A 26,862-nucleotide genomic window follows, 5' to 3' on the forward strand; every position below is an offset into this window, starting at 1 on the left:
TTCTCGCTGGTAAAGAGTGCCAGGCCTGAAGACATACTACCTCATCTACAATGGGCTCTAGGAAGTCTGGAAGAACAGACTCGTCACTCCTGTGATTCTTTGGGGGAAATCCAGGCCCTTGCCCGGGATACAATACAGAGTCACCTCCTGCTCTGGACACACTCCAGCTTTCTAGGAAAAGGAGCCTGGTTGGTTAGGGCAGTGAAGGATACACAGGGAGGCTGGGATGCATAGACCACTCACTGTTCATAGCCAAACACTTGGCCTTGCGGAGAATTAGGACAAAGCTTCACCACCAACCAGATGCCGACAGCAACAGGAACCATCTAACAGTAACTCTGGTAACTGACACGAGCTGCTAAACTCTCAGATGAGGTTGTCTGTGTCTCCCTAAGTTAGCATTCCACTGTTATAACTCAGTTTTTTCTGACCATTCTTCTAACTATCCACATCTCCACATACTCTTGACTTCCTTCCAACTCTGCATCTCTGTCTTTCCAAAAATGAGAGTCTGACATTAGTCACTAACACAGAACATCTAAATTGAACAGAATTCCAGACCTAGGCCAATTAATAGGTACCTAGTCCTTTTTATGGATAACTCAACATTTCTATTATATTCCAGGGGACAATGATTCTAGGAGATGTTAATCAGAGTTTATCCTGCCTTCAAAAGAGCTAGAGAAAATTCATACCAAGTCTACCTGTTGGAAACTCACAATACGGACTTATATATTGAAGGCTCTAAAATGTTACAGTAAAAAAAAACCTGTTTAACTCTATTGAATTGTTTAAGGAATCTCTTTTAAAGACAAGACCTTATTTTTGTCTTGAACACTTTTTATTGCTCTGAACATTTTAAACCACTGCCACAAAGAGCTTAACCTTTAGGCTAGTTTGAGAAGCACTGCTTTAGTTGGCTTCAACTAGGATGCCGAGATCTGCTTCCATGAGTTGTGGGCAGAGGGTCAGAGACACATGACACATACTCAGCAATTTACATGTCAGGACCCACTGGTGGACATTTGCCTCAAACGAGGTCTGCAGTCATGGCAGGAATTTTGAATCCTGTCAATCCCACTCTAGGTAAACCCCATAAACCATGAGACAATGACTTTAAAAACAAGACTGGTTAAAAGAGTCTCTAAGGCTGAGAGGATTAAGTTATTCAACGCACGAACCAGCTCAGGTTCCTGAAGTCCCAACAAAACCAAACTGTCTTTGAGTGGGAAGGGAAAAAAGTTTTCGTCCCTCCTTAAAAAGAGACACATTCAAACACGTAGACTTTCAGAAGCAACTATGGTTCATCTCATACGATTCATCTGTCCATTAACTTCATTTGGATCAGGCAGGCAGATGAGAAAAGAGAGCAGAGGCTCTGTTTTGTCCTGACTAACATTCAGAATCCATCTTTCCCTTATAATTATATAAAATGCTTTTTTCCCCTCTCTTTTCCTTTCTCTTTTTAGGTAAAGTGCTGCTTTGAAGATAGAATAAATAATGCAACTCTTTGGTGCTTTGCGGTTTTTAGGGAGGATTAAAAGAAAGCTATCAGTATTATTAAAGGGCCATCCTTAAAATAAACTTGCAGTTGGCAACATTTATCTCCACGCTTTCCCATCTCCTGGTTGTCTTAGCTACATCTGGGTCTTCCCTCTACCTCCCTTGTGTTCAGTGACCTTATGCTGCATGTCACCTAGAATCCCATGCTGTTAATCTTCTACATTTTGTCTATTTCCTAACCTCAATCAAGACTCACTCATTCGATGCCTCATTCTATCAGAACTGTTTTCTATTTAGCTGGAAATCATCCCTAGTAAAAATGTCTGCTAAAGTGATAATCTACTCTGCTTATGCACAGTTGGGTAGCCTTTAATTTTACCAACAAATAAACTGAAGCTTTAGAGGCCATGACTTGCCTGAAGTCTCAGAAATATTGTATGTGTCCTGCTGAAAAGACAGTACTTCACTGGATGGCAGTTAAAATATATATATCACAAAAACAAACTTATGGTTACCAAAGGGGAAAGGGGGGAGGGATAAATTACGAGTTTGGTATTAACATATATACACGACTATATATAAAGTAGATAAGCAACAAGGACCTACTGTATAGCACAAGGAACTCTACTCAATATTTTGTAATAACCTATAAGGGAAAATAATCTGAAAATATATATATAATTGAATCACTGTGCTGTACACCTGAAACTAACACAATATTGTAAATCAACTATACTTCAATACAGAAAAGAAAAAAAAACAAAAAAATATCAAATATATGACTTTGATGTTCAATGTTAAGCATACCTTGCTAGTTACTTAAGTTATTAAGTGGCACCTAAACTCATACGATGTCTGCCACTTGCCCTTTAAATGCTGGAGTTCCTCAGGGTTTGGTCTTGAGCTTTCATCTCTTCTCACTTAATATACTCTCTCTCTCTCTCTCTCTTTTAGACTAGCAGATCACATCCAATCCCAAGGATTCAATTACCAGTAGTGACACCACTGACTACCAGGTTTGAATCTGCAGCTCAGACCTTTCCATTTAGCCCTAGCTATCTACCAGGCATCTCCTCTGGGGTATTTTTTCAGGCTATGCAAACACGACATGTTCAAAGTTCTATTAATGATCTTCTCTGCATCTTGCTCCACTCTAAAGGTTAATTCACTAGTGGCCATCACCATCAATGCTGTTCTTGCTCAAGCTGGAAACCTGAGCGTTGTCCTGAATACTTCTCTCCTTTTTACTCCCCTATTCAATTAATCTTGGGTATTCTACTTTTTAAATATCTCTTCAGCACATCCTTTTCTCTCCATCTCCCTGGCATCTTGATAATCAAAGCCACTCTCCTGTCTTTACTGGATTATGAAAATAGCTTCTTACCTGGCCTCTCTCCCTCTAGTCTTCCTTCCTCCCAACTCATTCTCCACATTGCTGCCAGAGTAGTCTTTTTAAAACAGAAATCTAATCATGCCACTCTTGAGCCCAACACTCTACATTGGTTTCATTGCTTTCATCACAAAGCCTAAGTACATTACTGTGGCTGACGTGCTTCTGTATGATCCCCCTTCCCTTCCCACTGATGTAGCTTTACTTCAAACACTCTAACTCTATTTCCAGCTATAGTCACCATAGTTCTATTTCAATTATTCCAAATGAACTGAGCAACGTCTTTACATACAAATTAATACATAACATTCCCTTTGTTGGAAATATCCTGTCTCCTCGACCAATCAAGTTCCCTTTATCCAGTCTCAACATTATTAAACTCACTCATTTTACTCTGAACGTTTCATTTATAACACAGAATAATAATTGCTAAAAATATATTTGTTAGAGGGAGATCAGCTCAGTGCTTTGTGACCACCTAGAGGGGTGGGTAGGGAGGATGGGAGGGAGACGCAAGAGGGAGGGGATATGGGGATATATGTATATGTATAGCTGATTCACTTTGTTATAAAGCAGAAACTAACACCATTGTAAAGCAATTATACTCCAATAAAGATGTTAAAAAATAAATATGTTAAAAAAAGGAAAAAAATATATATATATTTGTTTAATACATAATCGCATCAGTAAAAGACCCACAAGGGTAACACTGCATGTGTCCTGTTCTCCATTCTATCCCTGGTACCTTGGTACATAGCAGGCTATCAAATAGTACTTCTTTTTGTAAATAATGAATAAGAAACATCTAATATTTAAGAGACCTTTTTAGTGACCTTTGATAGCAATATCACTCTTTCCAGCCCCTAACTGTGTGTGCCATAGTAGAAGCATGAGAAACTTAGTCTAGTAAAAATTAATTAACAATTGCCACACCTTATGATTTATCTCAGAGTTAGCAGAGAAGATAGATACTTTTAAAAAGACATTTCTCTCTCCTAATCTCTGGTGTTTTTTTTGATGTTATACCTTTAGCATATTTTAATTCTTGTTGGCTGATCAGTGAGCAAGATTTTGAAAAAGCATGGGCTCATTTTTAAAATGAGAGAATAGAGATTTGAAATAACTATCACAAGTAACTACCTGGGTATTCAAGAGTCAAAGAAAAATGGTCTCAATAAAATGTTGAACACAGCAGGCAATGGCAATAGCCTACTTTGAAACTGTATCTGGAAGCAGAGTATGCAATAACTATAAGTGGGTCAGACAATGTTGCCTCCATGGCATAAGTTTTTAAGGCAATTGAAAGATTCATGAATTAAAGATAGACCTCTCTAAAATATTACAAATCTATTGCTATCACCTGGCACATTATTTAACAAATTGCTAAGGATTTTCATGAACTCTGCACACGCCAGGCATGATTCTTACAAACAGCATTGGGGTAGTGTCCCAGCTGGGTTTAATCAGCTGAAATGGAATGCAATCAGCATCACAAATTAATAATATTCCTTTTCATGGTCATTTTGTTCCATAAAGAAATGACAAATGGGTAAAAACGCTGTTAGAGAAAAATCACAAAATAATGTCTCCATAGGAAACATAAGTTAGTTTGATTTGAAGATTCCCGTGATTGCTCATACATGATTTCCCAAAGCAATAGATTTGAATGGCTGCTTCTGAAGCCATTTTCCATTTTGATCATAGAGGGCTTTGCCACAGGACAAAATGTATCACCAGCCTTATCTAAATGTATAATAGACTGTGGAAATAGTTACACACACGCAATATAGTTACACACACACACACACAGGCAAACATATTCACATTCAGGAAATCACCGTTTTAGATGGCCAGAAAACTATTATTTCATAATTATTTTATACTGTTATTGATTTTTCAAAACTTTCAGATTTATTATCACTTTTTAAAACCTCAAGAAAAGTAAAGAACAATATTTTGTAGCCAGGGATATTCTATTTACATGCACAAATTTCTAAACTTTCAAGACAATAGGAATGAAAAACACAGCATTTAGATTCCAGTGCCTTGACTTTGACCTTAAGTTAAACTTTTGTGCTCCACCACTCCCTAAGTAAAACTGGAAAGGTAAAAAGGAAAAAAAAAGAAAAAAAAAGGCATTCGTAGAGATAGGATAACGAACTATTCTACCCAGCTTGTGAAATACGACCACTGTTTCAGATAGACACTTTGATTTAATGTGCATTGGCAGACAACTCAAAAATTATGACTGGGTTCTTATGTAACAAACATACTCGCTACAAAGCTTGAATTACTCATTTGTTTACCTCATAAAGCATAGGCTGGTGCAACATAAGGGCATTTCTAGCATACTCCATGGATACATAATCTGTAACTGTTTAAAATGATAAAAGGCTAACAAAACGGATTGAACATGGCGTATCGAGGGCATATGATTAACAGCACTCAGGAAATCAAAAACTAGAGAAAATGTCAAGAAAAAGCATGAGTCTGAACATCTGGCCTTGCAGTTATGGATATTGTCACTAGGCATTCAGTGGCAAACAACTGCTTTTTAGCTACTAAATCATGCTTGGCTTTTGACACCACTTTGTATAACCTGAATCCAGATCGCCTATTGGTGACATTTTAATCATATCTTTTGTTGAGTGTCTACAGCAATTGGATATCCATGAAATGTTGCACTTGGTTCTTTCACAGTATCTTTCTTCACATGAGAGCCTTTAAGATGGATCAAATGCCTCCATCTAGACTTTTCCACAATGCTGAATTAGCACAAACAAAATGATTAATGGTCCAGTTTAAGTGCAGCTACTGTGAAACTGTGGTCTAGATTCTCCAAGTAATGCCACCTTTTTTTTTTTTTTGAAAATGGATCTCCTACAACTCAACAACAAATCACTTGATTAAAAATGGGCGAAGGACTTGAAGAGCCATTTCTCTAAAGAAGATGTATAAATGGCCAACAAGAATATCAAAAGATGTTCAACATCACTAGTGATCAGGGAAATTCACACAAAAAACTACAAAGAGATTTGCCTCACACCCATTAGGATGGCCACTATCAGAAAAACAAAAAAAAAAAGCCAAAAAACATAAAGTGAAAACAAGGTTGGTGAGGTTGTAGAGAAACCAGAACCCTTGTGTACTCTTGGTAGGGATGTAAAATGGTACAGCCACTGTGGAAAACAGTATGATGATTCCTCAGAAAGTTAAAAATAGAATTACCATATGATCCAGCAATCCCAAAGAATTGAAAATATATATCCAAAAGAATTGAAAATAGGATCTTGAAGAAATTTTTTCATACCTACTTTCACTGTAGAATTATTCACAATAGCCACGCTGTAGAAACAACCTAAATGTTCATCGGCAGATGAATAAAGAAAATGTGGTATATACACACAATATTATTCAGCCTTAAAAAAAGAAGGAAATCCTGTCACATGCTGTAAGATGAATGAACTTTGAGGACATTATGCTAAGCGAAATAAGTCAGTCACAAAAAGACAAACATTACATGATTCCACTTCAGTGAGATTTCTAAAGTAGTCAAATATGGGAACAGAAAGTAGAATGGTGGTTGCCAGGGGCTGAGGGGAGCGGATGGGAGGAGTTCTTTTTGAATTTTGAATGGGTATAGCGTTTCAGATTGGCAGGAAGAAAAAGTTCTAGAGATCAGCCGTACGACAATATACATATAGTTAACGCTTCTATACTGTGCACTTAAAAATGGTTAAGGTGCAAATTTTATGTTATGTGTTTTTTACCACAGTAAAAAAAGAGGCCGTCAAAACAAAGGTAAAGGGTAACGGAAGGTACACGAGGCCGAGAAGCAGCTGACTGGACCTCAGCCTTACACAGAAACAAAGGGGCAAGTTCTCTGCCCCATTCTCCCCACCACGCTAAGCATCCCAGACACTTCATCAAAGGGGGATGGGGCACAGGTGTTCACTAAGTTAAAAAAAAAAAAGGAATATATCTTGTTTAGATTTCTTATACTGTTTCTTACTTTTTCCTTTTATCATTTATTTATTTATTTTGCATCAGCTGAATTGCTTACATCCCAGTTTTAGTTCCTAATCTCACAGGCTGTCAAGTCCATGATATCTGCATGTCCCCGTCTTCCTCCTGCTCTAATCTAGGTTAACTGCTCTCTAGGCCTGATGCACTGCTGCGTTCCCTTGTCTTTGTTTAATTGATCTTCTTGGTCACAGTCACTACTTCTTGGACCCCCTATTCATTCATTCATTCCTTCCTTCATTCATTCATATTCTCTCTCTCTCTCTCTCTCACTCTCCCCCCCTTTAAATTTTTATCTCTCATCTTGATTGCACATATCCTTAAGTACTTAGGTAGCATTGATTCTTATATTTCATTATTTTCCTAAATTATTTTTCTTATTTCTGAGACCCATCTTTACTTTTCCTCAGAGAGGTTTTTAAAAGTTTTATTTTCTCTTCTCACATGAATAGAATAGTGGGGCTTGGCATGACATTCTAGGTGGCAAGTTGTTTTCCCTTAGTTCTCTAAGATGTTGTTCCATTATCTTTGTGTAGCCAGAATGCTGAACCAAAAAAACCAATAATCACAATCTGCTTTATTCTACATGTGCTTCCTCAATCAACTCTTTTTTTGTAGGAGATTCTTCCATTCATTCAGTTTTCTTCCTTGCTTTGGTGATGGTGTCTCTCCTTAAATGTTTGAAGACTAATAGCTATTTGGATTAGTTTATAGTTTTCTATAAGACAACTGGATGTATCAGTACATACTGCCTATCTGAGGGTGGAGGTTAGGAAAGGCAAGAAATGACTTCTTTGGTTTGTATTCACGTTTGTTTTCAGAAGGAGGGAGTGGGGGGCTGAATATGTAGTCAAAAAAGACCCTGGGGTCAGTCTCTGCATGGGATACTCCCTATTCCACTTGGATATCACCAACTTGTCTTTCCCATATAAGCTACCACGTATCAGGCTCCACCTTATAACAAGTCTCCCCACCACTGCTGTTCGACCCAGGCTGGAGTAGGGAGATATGCAAGGGTCCACCCATTTCTCTTCTGTTAATGATAACTACCCATTCTTTCATTTGCCCTTGGACCACCCTCATGCTCTTTATATACACTCATTCCAGGCATGGTGCCCTCTTGCCTTTGCGACAGTTAATTCTTATGTAATCATTAGAGAAAAATGATTCTTCCCAACTTGTGATCTTTCCTCCACATGAAGGAAGCTTCGCTAGCTCTAACACTCCTGGTCTGTCCCTTCCTTTTCAATATCCCTCTCCTAGAGGGGAGGAAATTGACTGAGGTATTCGGAATAATTTGGGCAAACCAAACCCAGTGCCTTCCTTTTTCTTCTCACCCCAAAATGGCTCTGCCTGTGGAAATCATGGGGTCCTCTCCGCTCAGCCATACTATGGATGCTACGAGGGCATCAACCACATTCTCAGTGTAGGAATGTCTGCCTCAGTCCGGTGTTGCCACAACTGGCTGGTACATCTGTTTCATTCTCATATACAGAAACTCATTTGTCCCTAAGACACATTCTCCAATATCAGCTTAACAAGCGAAATATTTAATTTCGAGTCTTAGCCCATTGACTTTTTTCTCAACTGATTCAGAACTCAAGGAGCAAAGAGGACCACTATTTATTAGGCACCTCAAAGCTGAACATGTGTATCTGAGACCATTGCTTTCATCATCTATCTAATCTTCCATTTTAGCAATTTCTGGTCCACCAAGGAGTCAATGTATTGCAAAAGAAAGAAGTTATGCTTTAGTTAAATTACTTTTTCTATCATTTCTAAGGATTAAGTGTGGGGGTTGTGCACTATAGTATGTGCTCAGCCTAACATCTGGAAATATATCCCTTCTTATGAAAGAAATAAATATCTAGTCTAGTCCAGAGGTTTTCAACTGGGGGTTAACAGTGCTCCTCTAGGTAGAATTTAAAACTGAGGAGCATTGTGGCTGTCACAATGACGAGGTGGCATTTGGTATCTAGGGACAGAGAGGATAAACATTTTGCATTTTCCATGTCAAAAGAATCCTATGACGTAATCACTAAATCATCACCCTAGAGAAAAGAAAACTAGGGTATCAGAAGATTCAGCGACCTGCCAAATATCACCTGGTTGGTAAGTAGAGAAACTGGGATAGTCTCAGGTCTATCTGATATAGAAAAAAGCCCCATTATTTTCCTAAACTATTTCTCTTCTTTCTGAGGCACATCTTTCCATATTTTCAGAGTGGCTTGTGCCTAGAAAACATTACATGCTGCTTCCTCCACACGTTGGCCCCTTCTCCTAGAGTCACATCACAATAATCACTTGGCTCAAAGCACTTGCCTTTATTCCTCTCACTGAGAGACCAATTTATTAACAATAACTGCCTAATAAATTTCCTCCAAACCTCAAACCACAAGTGGAGAGTCTTTCTTTCTTTTTATAATTCAGTTTAGAAATGAGGGCATCCACTTTAATAACCCCAGTTCCCAATCCCTCCCTTCACAGCCCTGTGCTTTCCCTCTGCTTTATCCCTTCCCATGTTCACAAGTACGGCAAGAAAGACTTTCTCTGGCTATTTTTATTTTTCCTTCTTTCCCAGCACTCAGTAGAGCATTAAGGAACTCGTGCTCATTTGCTCTTCTCTAGTTGTTTTTGCATCTACCACAATCACACCTGCTCCAGTGATTTCCGGATGCACTGGACGCCCGCCATGTGACAGGAACAGTTGTGCTTATCTGCTTGAGCAGCAGGACTGCATTGTTAATGGCACAGGGCTCTGACTGATGACACCGTTCTTGGAAGACAAGGACCAGAGGTCAGTCCTTAATTAGTCTTAAAAAAATTTTTATTCAGAAAAAAAAAAAAAAGTCTGTCCTTTGTCAGATCTTAAGAGAAAGTTCAGGCTGGTACTTCCTTACCTTACAGAGAAATAGGTTGTAAGTTCCTTGACAGTGGAGACCTGTATTTATTATATATGTTACCTGTGACTACATACAACTCGTCAGTTACAGAATCACAAAAAGAATAAATTCCTGATGCTAAGGGACCTTAATAAAATCTCTAAAGAATAATTCACATCCACAGACATGAGCTTTACTATTTTTTCTGTCCTCGACCCCATCCATCTCCCTCCCTCAGTAAATGATCTCACGATGCGCAGTATACCTAGAGGCTTTGTAATTAATTAAACGATGAGGTTTTGGTGTGTCAGATTCAAAACCTCCGTCTCTGCAGCACTCAGGACCACATCCTAAGCAGAAGTTTGGTTTCAGTGAGGCAACATCAACTGTCATGTTACATTACATCAACTATCATGTTAAATTAATATTGTTAATCAAAAATACATGGGAATTTTTCCTTGCATTTAACTTGTATCACTTTACGATTCATGAGCCCTGTAAGCATAAAGAATATTTCTTAGTTTTATGTATTTAAACATAAAAATGACGTTAAAATTAAGCTAATTTAAATCAAAACTAGGTATGTAGAGCGGTTAGTCTCTAAGACGTCATCATCAATTTCTTCTCTCCGTTTTGTGCAGGCCATTCCCCCACTGAGAGGAGGAGGCCAGGCCCCCAACTTCCCAAACTGGAATCCACTGGCCTATAACTGCTCTCATCAATAGAATACAGCAGAAGTAAATGATGTATGACTTCTGAAGCTAGGTTTTCCAGAGTCTTGTAGCTTCCACTTGAATCCCTTGGGACATTTGCTCTGGCAGAAACTATCTACCATGTAAGATGTCCAACTATTTTGAGACTGCCATAATATGAGGAAGCCTAACTAGCCATGTGAAGGAACGACATGGAGAAAGAAGTACCTGATGAGCCCCCATGTTTTCCAAATTCTTGGCCAGGCTTCAAACACGTAAGGACAGAGGCCCTCAGCAGTCTTAGCAGTTGTTTGACTGCAACTATTTGAGGGGTCCCAAGTGAAAAACACCTAACTCAGTCTATTCCCAGAAGCACAAAAAACAATAATATAATGTCGTTTTGAGCCACTGAGTTTTGGGTTTGTTACACAGCATTAAATAAGCAGAATGGTGTCCATGTTTTTTTTTTTTGCCTCTTTAGAAAAATGTTAATATGCGGAGCCAACTTGAATGAACTCCCAATGGCCAAATTTGGAACAATTTGAACAACAAAATAATGATAGTAATGGATTATAACTCACTGACTAAAATAACTATCCCTGAGTCCATACTGTTATAAATAATTGAATAATTAAATTGATGGGGAAGAAGAGACAATTTTCCTGCCAGTGTTATTCAAATGAATAAATATAGTTAGAATGATGGAAAATCACCACTTGACAAATATTACATTTATAATTTTTGCTGATAAGAATCATTGATGGCTGCTAAAATCCACAGGCAAAAGAATGATGAGAAACAGGATATTTGTATAGCCTCAAAGTAACTTTCCACAAAAACACTATCACAGAGAAAAAATAGTTACGTTACAGTGGAGAAACTTGCCAGATACCACATTAGCAAAGTGCTCAAAATGGATCTATAACAAGACATGCTGATATCATGTAACTTTCATGCTATTCCTGCCAAAAACGTATAACCTCAATCTAGGCACGAGAAAAAAATCAGACAAACCCAATCTGGGAAACACACTGTAAGAATAAATGATGATCTTCACAATTGTCAGTGTCACCAGAAAGACTGGCGAGCTATCTCAGATGGTGGGAAATGAAAGATTCATGAAAACGAAATGCAATGTGGAATCCGGGATTGACTCTTAAACCAGAAAAACAAAAACAAAACAAAAAAAAGAAAGTCATGGGATAAGTGTTGAAATTTGAGTAAGGTCTGAAGATTCCTAATAGTATTACATCTAGACTACTTTCCTGGTTTAGATAACTATATTACTACTGTTATCATGTAAGATGTTAACAGCAGGGAAAGTTGGCATACAAAAAATCCATGTGTTACTTTGCAACTTTTTTGTAAGTCAAAATTATCTTAAATGGAAAGTAAATATCAATACATCACAGGATTACAGTGGAGGAAGATTGGGTGTGATCTCAAAGTTGCTTCATTTTATCCTTGAAGAAGAGACATTTAAATGGTTATTTTAAAAGACATTTAAAAAAATAATGGAGAACTTTAGTGTATGTAATGTTTTAATAAACAGTTCAAAAAATAGTTGGTCTGTTACTCAAGGTTGACAAACACAATTGTGTGGACTTCTGTCCAAAAACACAGTTTCATAACTTAACTGCCTGTCCTGTGGTCTCATTGCTGCATTTCAGGTTCCCAGCACAGAGAACAAGACCATGATAAGAGCTGCCATCTCGCAACTGTAATTGATCTGCTGATAGTTTTACACGTCTTGATTTTGGTTTGATATGCAACCCATTCTGGAGGTGGACATGGAAGGGAAGGAGGTGTGGGCTCTCTAACACCATCTTTGTGAATAATTTTCTGATGCACAGGGTAGATCCTTGGCTGGCAATTGAATACTGCAAAACCCTGCCCCACTGGCCATAGCAGGTTGAACCAAGAGTTGAAAGATGAAAACAAAACTTTCGTGGGTTGAAGTGGAGTCAGACAGAGGCCATCATCCAGTTCCATAAGAGCTTCCACAGATTATAAAAGTAGAGGGTGGGAAGGAGGCAGATCACTTACTAGCTTTTCCTGCTTCAGCTCTTTATACTTCAGACTTGGCAGACAGTTTTCTTAACATCAGACATAAATATTAAATTATTAGTAGTCCCCAAATATTGAAAGTCACCTTGAATATTTTGGATGATCTAATCCTCATGATTAACTGCTCCCGACACATTAGTATTGATAATTGAGAACTTTCTTCTACTGTCTCAAGAAAGCAACACTTAACTTTTAATGACCAACAAACCTTAATACTTTATACTTTTTTTATACTCCTCTAATTAGTAAGCATCTGTGTTCTTTGAAAATTAAGGCTATTAAATAATATTCATTAACGGTTCACTAGTGGAATATCTTACCGCCAGAATGAAGTCCCAAGTAGATCAAGAAAATATATAAATAAAAATAAAGCAGCAGAAAGAAACAAACTACTAAAAAGTTAAAAAGAAAAGAAAAACAAACACTTCATTTCAAGCTTGACAGGGCAATATTCTTCACTTAAAACCCAAGAAAGTTTCCTCTGAAGGTGTTACAGCTGAATCCTAATCACCATTCTCTGTGCAGGTAAAATCACCTAAAATCAATATGCTGGCCTTTCTTAGGCTTTTGTTATCTTCAAGACCAGCATTTGGCCTATTTACACAAAGTGCACTGAAGGGCAATACCTACTCAAAATCACCTTACCACCCGCTCTGTCCTTAATCTGGTTCTAATCTGTCCAACCAATGTCATGCATGTCAAGCATTATTTCTCTTCCAAAACTAATATTATCACCAACTGTTGCCGATTTATTTAGAGGCTGTGAGGACGGGTTACCCCCTTTGGCAGGAAAATTCAATGTGGATGAGAGAAAACTCTTTCCAAGAGGGGAGGATAAAAGAAAGGCTAAAATAAAACTCCTTCCAAGAGGAGAGAAAGAAAATAAGCAAGAATTGACGTATCAGCTGCTAATCTGTTCTGTGTTGTTCTATGAACACTTTACGGAAACAGCAGAAGGATGAAGATCAGAGACAGTTTCCAGAACCTGTGGAGAGCACTCCGCCCTTGGCCATCTATGGCTCACAGCCAGTGCTCTGGTTACCTTATCTGTGAGCACTCAAAAAATCCCAACACTAAGCAATTCTTGGCTTAAATAGGACGAAGAGGTAGTTTCTAATTTATGAATGGTTGTATTCTAAAAGTTCAAATGTTATGATTAACTCAATTTGAATCTCCAAATAACTACTGTATTTGCCTATATAAAGAAAATTTTCCTGGGATACATTATATAAATCTAGTTAACCCAATTCTAAGCATATTCAACTGTCTTCTATAACATAATCTATATGGGAAAAACACACTCAGAAGTACATGTCTTTGGGAGGCCAGGGGTACATGTCCTTGGCAGATGTCCTGCTGGGTCAGTCCTTGGCAGATGTCCTGCTGGGGCAGAGGTCACAGGAGAGAGGGCCCGGTGGGATGGGGTATGGAAGCATTTGTCGGAGGCATGCTGAGGTGTTAATACTGGGCTGAAGAGTCAGGAAGAATTTGGCACAAGACGTGGGGTATGACAGAAGGGCTTGGATGTGGAATCAGAGTGTGGAGAAAAAGACAGGCAGGGTTTATCCTCCCCCTCCCATCACTTCCCTTCTCTCTCCCCATCCACATCCTAGCTCTAGTGGAGCTGATGCCAGGCTGGATAAGCTGAGCAGGGAAGGAAAGATGGTGGAATAAAATGTATCAAATGTTCTTCTGGCTTTCTCTCCTCCTTCTTTGGCCACTAGCATTGAGGTAGAAAAGGGATGGTGTAGAATGAACTATGAGTCAGATTTGGACTGCTGCCTGTTTGTAAATAAACAACAAGGTCCTACTATATAGCACAGGGAACTATATTCAATATCTTGTAATAAACTATACTGGAAAAAATATGAAAAAGTATATATATATATACATATAACTGAATCACTTTGCTGGAAAGCAGAAATTAGCAAAACACTGTAAATCAACTACCCTTCAATAAAATTTTTAAAAAAAGAAGAAATAAAGTTTGACTGGATTGCAGCCACACCCATATGTCCACGTATCACCTACGGTTGTTTCTTTGTTTAATAGCAAAGTTGAGTAGTTATGAGAGACATCATATGGTCCACAAAACCAAAAATATCTACCCTCTGGAGCTTCACAGAAAAAGTTTGCTGACTCCTAGTTCAGATCCATACTGAAGAATGGGTTGAGGTATGGATTAAGAAAAATCATATTGAGAGAGAGCTTTTCCATCCTACCCTCTCTTCGCTGCCTCACACCATCATCACTAGGCATGTCCTGATATAGGCTACTGTGACACTGGAATCGTGCAAAAGAAGGAAACCAGGGATGATACGGAAGGATACCAGGGAGACTAGGGGACCCGGGATAATAAAGGATGATAAGTGGTCCAAAGTGCAGAATTAAGGAGAGGAAGTATAGAGAAAGTACCTGGGAAATCAGAAGGAAATGAAGTACCTTTAGCTATCCAAGGAAAGCCACCTTTCTTACCAAAGGTTAAAAGGAGATTCCTTGGGATTCTCTGTTATCTAGTTGTCTATGCTATAAAATTTTGGATTTCATCTTCTTTCTGGCTCTCTTTTTAATTCACATGCAGATCTTATTTTCCCAACTAGGCAATATCTTCTTTATGTGCAAGAGCTATATGTCTTTTATGTCTTCCATGGTGTCTGGCACAGTCCAGGTACAGGCTGAGTAACATAATCCAGAGTGACTGATTGATGGATTAGGTACAGAAGCTATTTAGTCATGTAGAAATGCTCAGAAACAAGAAAATACAAGATTTACTTTAGTCAGGTGAGCATCCCTGAATATTCTCAGAATGTACTGATTAAAGTACTACTATTTTTACATATCTTCCCTAAATTTTCCTGAATTTCAAGAAGTTGCAACTGGAAAATAAATGTATTTGTATTAAAGATTTTTGTTTCTTATCCATTTTAGGAAATGGCACTCTGAAAAGGTTGTCATTTTATCATCATTATTTTTTTCTTTCAATATTGGCTCTCCATTGCATGCTTGTTATGCTAACATTCATGATACTCTGAGTGGTTACATGCTGAAGAAAGACACTACAGAGACATTCCAATGATGAAAGAAAGCCAGTTAAAAGAGATCCAGATGTAAACAAAATCCAAAATTTTATAGCACAGACAACTAGAAAAAAGTAGACAAAATCCATAACCTAGAATTTTTATAGCATAGACAACTAAAGAAAAGAGATCCAGAAATAATGTTCAATTCCTAATGTCTGATGGCTCAAAAGAACTTCAAAGCAATACCAATAAAAGACTGCACTTTTAGCATCATACTAACCGTGCAATTTGGCTAGCTTGTTATAAATTGCCCTTAAGGGAAATTAGAATGTTGATTAATGCAATATTAACATAGAGCTAAATATAATAGCAATGCATAATAGTAATGGCATAACATTCCTGGCAATAATTTTATTGAGACATTATCTAATTTAATCTTTACAATCACCATGTGTCACATTATTAGCCCTGCTGGAAACTGAGTCTATGAATGATTATGTTAAGTTGACCAAAGTAAGTGCTTTGTAGTAAGTGCTAGAAGACATGAGGCATCACAGAAAGATGTTAGCAGTCTAGGGGACAGAGAAGTTCTCACCAGCTGAGGAGAGGATCTCAGGAAGAAGGGAGAGGTCTGCAAAGGACTGGAGGTGGAAGAGAGCAGTATCTGTTCTAGGATCTGAGAGGGGACTGGTGTGGCTAGGGCACGGAGTCTGAGGGAGGAAAGCATTTTCAGGCCTGGAAAAGAGCAATGACATTCAGGCCTTTGTCAACCAGGGTAAGGATTGTGCCTTTGTCCTAAGAGTAAAGGAAAAATCACTGAAAGGTTTTAGGCAAGCAAATGGTATCATTTAAGACACCACCTGGGCAGCAGAGGAGAGCATGGATTGAAATGCTACTCTGAACTAGGGTAGTGGTGGTGGAGACAGGGAGCTCTTAGACGGTAGATGTGTGAGAACTTGGTGCTGGGCTGGAGGTGAAGGGGGAGAGATGTCCAGGATGACCCCTAAACTGCCAGCATGGGCTTCTTCCTTCTACCTTCTTCTCCACTTGTGTAACTGTTTCCTCAACCACACAGACCCTCCCAATATTTCTCTGGGCAACTTATGGTGAATTGATGTCCTTGGTTTCTTTAGTTCTTGGATACATATGATTATGTGAACACCTAACTCATTCTATGGCTCACTAAACCTTTCTGTGTGAAGAGGATTTGGGAAGGTATGTTGGAGAACAGGAAAACTACTCAGGCATCCCTGGGCAGTAACTTTCTAATGCCTCCTTTCAAAGGAAGAAATATAATCACTACTAGTATATATTCTGCTACTACGTTTTCTTTCTTTTTTCTTATTGAAGTATACTTGATTTACAATGTTGTGTTTGTTTCAGGTGTACAGCACAGTGATTCAGTTATATATATATGTTCTTTTTCACATTCCTTTCCCTTATAGGTTATTATAAAATATTGAGTATAGTTCCCTGTGCTATATACAGTAGGTCCTTATTGTTATTTATTTTATATATAGTAGTGTGTGTATGTTAATCCCAAACTCCTAATTTATCCCTCCCCCCATTCCCCTTTGGTAAGCAAAAGTTTGTTTTCTATGTCTGTGGGTCTATTTCTGTTTTGTAAATAAGTTCATTGGTATCTTTTCTGTTTTCTTGATTCACATTTTAGATTGATAATAAAAAAGTTTTTGGTTTTGTTTGTCATAGTAAAATAAAAATAATGGGATAATTTTTTTTAAATGGAATAATTAACAGTGTCCTGTTTAACATTTGTTTTTTATGAAATTTCAGAAGTGTCCTCCATGAAATTCAATACAATCAAGCCTTAGAGTAAGAGGACAACCTGTTGCTACTGGAAACTGCCTACTGTATTTGTTCATGAACATTTTTCTTTCTAATTTTTAGTAGAGAAACTCTTATGGGGTAAAATAAATTCAGTGAAAAAAATTAGATATTTTTTCAAATGTACTTTCTAAAATTATGTGTTTTCTTTATCTAATTGATTAGATCCATACATGTTTTTCTAAGAATAAGATGTCAAATCTTATAGAAGCATGTCCCACTTATAAAGAGGAAGAAGTGAAAAATGCCAATTATTTCTAAATAGCTAATTAGAAAGCAAGAATCCCCGTATGAATACAGGAAAGACATTGCAAGAACTTTGTAATTTTTTGCCTTAGTGTTGTCTTGAAAATTCATCCAGCTGAGGAAAAATGTCAACTTGGACTATGTGCTTTTCAAAATGTCAGCCTACCTTTCACAAAAAGGTCCCTGAAGAATAATCGGGGAAACTCCGAAGGCCACATCTGTAAAATTTGACAGCTTTTATTTAAAATAAATAATGCCGTTTAGCTATTGTGCTATAAAGAAATACATGTTTAGGACTAGAAATTCGAATTATTTTCAATCTAACAATTCTGAAACTGTTGCTGGAAAACATCTTTTTACTATATTGAGTTCTACGTATTTCAAAGTCAGAGCTCACTTAAAATTACACACTATAAATCATGGTCTCACTCATGTTTATTGATCTATCTACAATAAGCTTGCATAAATATTTAATGAGGGAGAAAGGTAGAGGAGAAAGGAAGGGGATGGAGGGAGGAAGCACAAAGGGAGTAAAGAAACATAAGAAGAGAAGAGGGTAGGTAGAAGGGAAGGAGAAGTGGAGGAGACTAGAGGTTGTGAAGAAGAAGAGAAAATGAAGAAGGAGGAGAGAGAGTCAATAGAAGGAAGAGGAGAAAGGCATTATTGGAAAAGCATCAGCCAGAGGTCAGATTAACTAATCATAGTAAGACAATGTGAGTTTCCACTCCTTGGTATCATATGATAAGTTAAAAAGAAAAAAAAAAACAAAACACTGTAATGAAGTACTTCTAATATTAACAAATCAAGACTAACCAGTTAAATCCTGAATCCACTGGCTAGTTGGTAGGGACCAACACTCTTGGGCAAGATCAATAAGGAGGTCCACTTGGATACACAACAAGGTCCTGCTGTGTAGCACAGGGAACTATATTCAATATCCTGTGATAAACCATACTGGAAAAGAGTATGAAAAAGTATTTATAACTGAATCACTTTGCTGTACAGCAGAAGTTAACACAACACTGTAAAGCGACTATACTTCTATAAAATTAATTTTAAAAAAAATGAGGTCCGCAATATTCAGCATGTGTCACTGAATGTCTCAGGCTTGGCAGTGGCCTGGCCTGGCCAGACCCTTGCCTGGCCAGATTGCCCAGCTCTCTCTAATGCTTGCCCGCTCTTTAAAACAGGGACCTCAGACTTCCCTGGTGGTCCAGTGGTTAAGACTCTGCACTCCCAATGCAGGGGGCACAGGTTCGATCCCTGGTCAGGGAACTAAGGTCCCACATGCCGCCTGGTGCAGCCAAAAATACAAAGAAAGAAAGGTAAAGTAAGAGCAAACATTAAAATACATACATACATACATAAAATAAAACAGGAACCTCAGTAGGAGACAGGCAAATCCTGCAAAAAGTACACTCAACTTTCATTTGGAAATGACAAATAACTTACTAGCCACTACAGGAAGGAAGGATGACTTAGTCAAGTAGAAATAAAACCACTAAGTGTGTGGATAAATGTGTTTTCCAGGAAAGAATCAACAACTTAAGTGTTCTAGCATTGACCCACAGAGAGATTTTATGCACTTGTTATATTCATACATGAACATTTATCACAAAACACACTTCAGCATACCTGCTGTGTGTAGGAATCTGTTCTCCAGCTTACACTCTCAGAAAGTCTAGTGTTTACAAAGAAAAAGGACACATATAGACATACAAGTTAACAGGTTGACAAACAGCCTGTGAAACTACTATTTTTCAACTGCATATATCAAGGGCGGGGGGTGCATTATTGTGACATCCTTATATTGATTTGTGCTGGTTTACTTGCTATTTTGTGAAGACTCAAGTCATTTTCACCTGTGTACGTCTAGTTTCATCAAGTATTTTGTTTCCAAAGAAAGTTCATTCCAGTGTCTTCTATTTATTTTGATATTTCCAAACAGCTCTGCATTTGATAGGCCTGAAATCAATGCCTTGGACTGACAATTTTTCTTACTAAGAAGGGCAGTACGGGAGAACCTGCAGGCATGATTTTGGGTGGATATCGTGATTTAAAAAAAAAAATAATAGAGTACTGTTCCCTGTCAATCATTTGCCTACCACTTTTAGGAATCTAAGTGGCCTTGTATAATCTGCTATGAAGCTTCACTGGTTAAGTGTACACTGAGCAACTACATGCCTGGCAAAGATGAAGCATGTTCACATATTGTTGAAATGCTGTTTGATGTTTATGCATTACATATTCACTCTTCCCCTTCCCTTCCTGATGGAACCCTAATTTTCCCTTGAGTATCTACTCCCCACCACTATGATCATATGCCTCAATAGAAGTTAAGGCCCTCACCAGTGCCAAAGCTAGGCTTGAAGACTCTAAAGGTAATACTTCTGGAACTATTGATTGGATCAAGAACTCAGGCAAATCCGTTCTTGATATTCCCTTATTAATAAGATTGGTTCTGGAATGGGCTTGCAACCCAAACCAAGTCAGTGATACATGAGGAAATTTCCAAGGGCTTCTAGGGAAAATGTTCCCTCTCACTTAAGAGAGGACACTGGAGAGCTACGTTTCCTCTCCTTTGGATGTCGTGGCAACATGCAGATGTTAAGTCTAGAATTGTATAGCACGTAGAAGCCAGTAAATGAAGGCTGAAATGAACAGAGTCAAGACAATCAGAAAAAAAATGAAGCAGACACAAATCTTGACAACTGGGTAGTAGGAGAATTTGAAGAGAGTTGGCAGCCAAAAACACCCTTCCAAATACAGTTACTGCATCGCATTTTATCAAACCTAAGAAATAGGTATTATTCCCATTCTACAGATATTAAGCTTAGCTAACATGTGTTCAGTGTCAGACACTGCACTAAATTTTTTTTGCAGATAATCTCACTAAGCTCTGAGGCAATCATCTGAAATTGTGTCTCCTCATTTTAAAAATCATGAAACTGATGAAGGATATGTAATTCCACCATCATCAGGCAACTAATGCATGAAAAAAACTAGTGCAGGTCCGGTAAACCCCATCACCAGGTTTCCTTCTGAAAAATCATTTTGTTGGGCACAGGGATTTTCAACCTGATTTTGCTCCTGTCCTTGCTTTTTTTCCAAAAAAAAAAAAAGAGAGAAATTAAAAAAAAAAAAAAGCCACGAATGAAAAGCAAGCCAAAGTACAGGTTAACTGCTTGCTTTCTCTTCAGTTTAGAGATTTCCTTCTCCCTGCTCCAGATGTGGACTTCCTGTCTAAGACCAGCATTTTTTTAAAAAAGAGGAGGTAGGGAAGACAGCTAGAAATCAGAGATGATTTCTCATTAACCTGCAACTGCTTGTCTAGTGACTACTTCTTTCTACAGCAACAAAATCCCTAACAGACCTCCCCACTTAATGCCAAAACCTATGGCAAAATTGCAGACTGGATTAGAAATAAAAACCACTGAACTTGAGTAAATCTGTCATATCATATAATAAAAACCAAACAACCAGTTGATGCAGTTAACTATGAAATGGAGTTGGTTGACCTCTCTTCATAGGGAAGAGGCCTGTATTGATCAAGTTGACTCAGGTCTGAGGCTTTCTTCCTCCTGGAAGAAAGCTCCTCAGAAAAGGGTCAGTCATATGGAGTTTTGATATTGCTCTGACTCCATTTTAATTTGTCTTCTTGGTTCTTTCTTTGAACTAATCCCCTTCTGTTTTCATACTGTTGATTTTATTAGTATTTCCCTTGGTTTATACAAAACAATAATTTTTGAATTTTTATTTTTCTACAGGAACACACATTTGTTTTCTTAAATTGTCCACTCTTAACAAAGGGAGAAAAACTTTGCTTTAAGAATCAATGAGTAAGTAGCAATCCCTCCAAAAAGTATGTCTGTTAGAAATCATGTCATTTAGTTCCTTATTAACTATAACCATTTTGAGGGTAGGAACCATAGAGGTGATTTTCTTTTTTTGTCATTTCAAAAGGTGTCTAATAAAATTCAAAGCAATGAATGAGTGGGTTCTAAAATATTTAGTAATTTCTCATTGAATGGAATAAACATGATAGATTTCATTAATTATTGGCTGACCACATTTTTCTCCACAGGAATATTAATTCTAGCATTGTAAATACAACCATGCACACATAACGCATTAAGGATGAGATATAACATCATTAGTTTATATTTTTGTCCATTAAATGTACAAATATTTATTGAGCACCAATTGTGTGTCCAGCTACTGAAGGCTTCAGGACTATAGATGTTAAAGGGTTTGATCTCTGCCTTAAGGTGTTTAGGACACAAAGAAGTAATTACAAATTGCAAAACAGTGTGACAAGTAAAAGAAAAATAGCGCTATGTGTCAACTTCCCAGTGTAACCTCTCACTGTTACTTCTGAAACACATTATATCCCTAAGAGTTTTGACAACAGGGGAAAAGATAACCTAAGTCTAAAATGATGATATCTCTTTGGGTCACTCACTGCTGTGAGTCTCAGAGAGTGATGCATTTTCCTATTTAAAATTCACTTGCAAAATGATTATGACCTAGGGAAAACATGGAAATAAATGAAAGGCATTACTGCTGACAATACTGCAGAGTTTTGCTTTGCCAGGACCGGACCCTTTATTCTTGTCAAAAAGAATCTCATTCATCTTCCTAAATTTTCTTATGTCAAATGATGAATATTCATCTGTGAAATTTATGGAATTAATATCTTTAAAAATTACGAATTCACTGCAGTTTGTTTCCAATGTGGCTTGGAGACCAATTTGTCATCAAGTTTCCAGTCAAATTCATTCATATAAGCAAGAGATGAAACACTCACTTAGTCACTACTACTTCATCAAAACAGCTTCCTTCACTCCCTCAATAGCTAATAAGTGTCAGAGAAGAGATTCCAGCCCAGAGCTCTGTGCAGCCAAAATTCTTTCCTTAATGCCACACACTACCTTCCAGCATAGTCAGTAAAGAAAAGACGCTTTCATTGTTTTGATTGAAAATGAGAGGTACTTACAGTATTTCAATGGAGAGTGGGAGAGTGCTGGCAGGTTATTCTGTCAGGCAATAAAAGAGGAAGAGTTCATGGGAATACAAGCGGACACTTTGAACACCAAGCTCCCAGTGTGAGAAAGACACTAGGGTCCACAGCATCTAGAAGGTTAAGCTACTTGTTCCCTTGCTCATGGTCTGGACGGTGTTTCTATTATGCCATCTCTACCTCTACCTTAATATTTGTTCCAGTCTACTCTCTCTGTCAGCTCTGCTCTGTTTTATTGATTGATTGATTGATTGATTTGCTCTTCTATTTTGTAGATTATTTTTAATCCCATGGTTTCTGCTCACACACAGTTTTTCCCATTCAAAATTTCATATTGAACATGAGCCATCATGGCCTTTTCAGCTTCTTTATCATCACATTCCTTGAGATTCCACTAAACTATGTGTATAATTATGCGTTAACTGGCTTAGGTCAATGAGCTTTATCCAGGAGCTGGGAACGTGGAGCCAAATTGTAACAGTGGTTGGGTAAGGGTTACCCTTTCAGCAGGAGCTTTGGAATGACTCTCCTCTACAGAAGTTGAGTGTCAGCCAATATTATTGATGTGTTTGTGATAGAGGTAACGAAACATCCTCTTCTCTGTGTCCAACTCCCACACCAGCTAAGACTAGGTTTCTGTACCTTCAAGACAACAAGGTGAAGCGCTGTGACATACAGAGATGTTCCAAGTCTGGAAATCAGAATGGATCAGAGGCTATTCTTGGAAATTTCTTATATCCATCTAAATTTATCACAACCATTCCTAAGACTATGGGTAATGTCTGATGACATCTCAACTCAAGGTCTAAGTGATTTTTTTATCAGCTTCAGTCAAAGATTTATCAGCTAACACTCATGAAGTGAAAAAGAGCACAGTTCAGGATGCCAGCTCTGGAGTAAAACTGCACGAGATTGAATCCCGCTTCCACACTTTCTTAAGGAATGAGCCTGGCAAAGTTAACTTCTCTGAGGTTTAGTTTCCCCAAACATAGAGTGGGTACAAAAATAGTACCCACCTAATAGGATTTCCTGAGTACTAAATACAACAATCCATATAGTTAGAGCTGAAGAGTCACTTTAATTAGTTATTATTATTACTACATGCCAGGCTCCCTGCTACATGCTCTCCTCCTATAACTGCATATTAATCATCGTAACATCTCTACTGGGAAAGTGTTATCACCTGCCTTTGACAAGAGAAGTTGGCTGATCTGGGACTGGAATTAACGTTCTCACAGGAACTCCCAGTCCAGTGATTTGCAACTTCATAAAAGCATCTACTCAAAATCAAGATTAGGGTTGAAATTATGATGCCACACCAGGGAGGAAAAGGGTACTGAGTTTTGGAATGAGCAAATGACTTTTTAAAGTTTCAAAATTATATTTCCACTGTGGTATTAACACTTGACAACCTTAATGCTCTACAACCTCAAAACCCTGCTTAATTCAACATATGAGGCATAATGGCAACTCATAGGCAGGCACAATGCAGAAGCTTGGAGGGCAGAAAAAGCATCTGCTTCTCCATAATGTCTCAGTGAATCATTATGACAAACAGAAATAAAGCCAATGCATCTGACTGTACAGCTGATCCTGCTTTTCTGCTCAAAAGGCACAGGAGTTAATTATTATGAACAGATGTGCTTAGATTGGACAAGAATTTATACTCCATGAAATTCAGCCTGGACTATGTGGTCGGTATATTTGTATTTCTTGGTGGTTGCTGAAAGTGAGGCCCACCATCCCAGAGTGAAGATTTGAATGCCCTTGTGGGCTGGATTTTCCTATTGCCAACCACTTCACATACACTCCACTCCAGAAGAATCCACTTTATGCATTGCCATACTGCTTCACTCTTAAGGTGTCTGTAATTGGTTGGCTCAGTTGTTGACGTGCCAGACTGAAGGAGCTAGGAATATGGGTATCTTTCCCATCTGGGGTGTCAATTTTATTCAGTATCTCACCCCTTTCTCACACCTTATGATCAGATAAGAATACATGGATTCAGTAGCACAAACAAAATACTTCTCCTATAATAGCTCAGAATGTGTATGCGTATCTTTATATACAAAGTACAAAGCACACAAACTCAATTATTAATTAATCCATTCATTCAAAAGATACTTGTTCTAGATTTATCCTCTTCAATAAATGTGTTACTTACCATTTAGGTCGAGGCTACTCAAGGACGAATAAGAAACTTTTCCTTTTCTACACTGTATAGAATTTAGCCTCTAAGAGACACAGTGCTCTAAACCAATGGCCTAAATATATAGAGATGAACTCAAAATGAAGGACAAATTCTTCATCTAATGTTTTTTCCTTAATCAAAGACTGATAAACACTACCAAAGTTACGTGATTTCAAAATAGTTATACTTTCCAATAAACTTGGATGATTCTTTTTGGAGAAAAAGGGCACATTTTTTCCTACTGTAAGTATTGTACAGTAAGCTAAAAATATTTAACAGCACTGTACTATGCAACAAAATACACCGATACATATAGAAAAATATATGATATCAGAATATATGATGGGCTACAATGTAACATAATTATGATATCTTTAGACTTGTATGAGATCATATGCATATGACAAGAACAAACAAAAAGGGAAAGTCTATATGGGAGTCTATCAGTTAGGAATTATATTCAGCTGCAAATAACAGAAATCCAGCTATCATGATTTGAACACATTAAATTCTCTTCCAATTTTATTCTCTCGTATAAAACGAATCCAGTGATAAGTGGTCCAAGATTGCTAGAGCAGCTCCCCTAGGCTCTTTCTGTCTTTGTGCTCTATAATCCTTGGTACATGCCTACCATCCTCAAGGGCACAATATGGCAGCTGGAGCTCCAACAGTCTCATCCACGAGCCAGGCCAGAACAAGCTGAGTGGCAAGCTGAGTCAGCCCCATTTAAGAGTATTTCCCAGAAGCCTTACCCGGTAATTTCTGCTTATCATTTACTTGCTAACTCTAGCTTTGAAGCTTCCTTGAGGAAGCCTGGGAAGCGATGATTTTTTTTTAAAGCTGGGAACCACTAAAAACGTCAAAATCTGTTATTAGGGGGAAAGGAGAGAATTAAAACTGTGTAGACAACTAGAAGTCTCCACCATAGAGTCTGATGAAAAATCCAAACCATTAAATAAGTTGAAAAAATGGCAGTAAGAGTAATGATGACATCTTTGTAGTGCTTTATACTTTATAAAGTGCTTTTGCAGTCCACACAATATTGAACATGAAGCGACTAAACAGAAATGACCCAGATTAAAGAGACTTGGGCATGCAGATACTAAGATACAGAAAGTGTCACTGAGGGATTCCTAATGAGAAGTAATTCTTTCAGTCAAGAGCATTCTAAAGCGTTCCTCTGTGGCCATCACAGACAAAGTGGCAGGTGAACATAGATACATCGTCCTCAGGTGAGAGTTATAGCTGTAGGTAGCAACATGCAGCCGTGTTCATTATCATATGGAAAAGGAAGTCAGCAGCCGGCAGAGAACACTGGAGGCAAGAAAAACCTTCCAGGGAAATGAACAGATGAGCACTCATTCCCTAAGCTTTGAATGAGTGCACAGTGAATAGGTACTCTGTATATGAGAAAAACAAGACTAGCACCCCTCTGAAGAGAGTAGTAAGAACCTTGAAGCTGGAGGCGGACATCACGAAACAGGTCATTTGCAATAAAATGAAGGAGACCTAACAGCACTCCCAAAGACATGGAAGAAGAGTACAGAAAGGAACGTTTCCAAAACCCAATGTGAGACACATTACGCTCAGTACCTTAGTGAGAATGAGCTGGCTCTCAGGAAACACTACAGGTGCTTCACAGAAATATACACATACACAACTAATAAGAACCAGCTTTATAAAAAAATAAAATCAAATTCAAAAATTCAAAAAAAAAAAGAAATATACACATACAGAATAGTCACTTTAACAGAGCGTTTTTTTGTTTGTTTTTGTTTTTTTTGCTTCAAAAAGCCCGAAGTTTAAGAACACTCTGCTCTTCATTTGATTATAGAGTAGAGAGAGATACCTTGTAGGAGGTATTACACTCTAACAGAGTAAAGGTTTTAGGGTCAGAAAGAGTAAGACAGATAGGCAACCTCCATTCCAAAATCCTGCTTAATGAGTCTTATTCCTAGGTTTGCTGCACATGACACCTTTCCA

The 26,862-nt window shown here is 37.9% G+C and overlaps 1 protein-coding gene and 1 non-coding gene across 2 annotated transcripts in view; one reads left to right on the top strand and one right to left on the bottom strand.

Moving 5' to 3' along the window:
- Nucleotides 1-26,862, bottom strand: part of THSD7B (thrombospondin type 1 domain containing 7B) — a 786,243-nt gene that overhangs the window by 305,391 nt on the left and 453,990 nt on the right. The gene's annotated exons all lie outside the window — the stretch shown is intronic.
- TRNAG-CCC (transfer RNA glycine (anticodon CCC)) lies at nt 18,871-18,943 on the top strand. Its single transcript has one exon. It is a non-coding gene; the product is annotated as a tRNA-Gly (tRNA).

Source organism: Eschrichtius robustus, chromosome 5 (assembly GCF_028021215.1).
Source record: "Eschrichtius robustus isolate mEscRob2 chromosome 5, mEscRob2.pri, whole genome shotgun sequence".
Classification (NCBI taxonomy): domain Eukaryota; kingdom Metazoa; phylum Chordata; class Mammalia; order Artiodactyla; family Eschrichtiidae; genus Eschrichtius; species Eschrichtius robustus.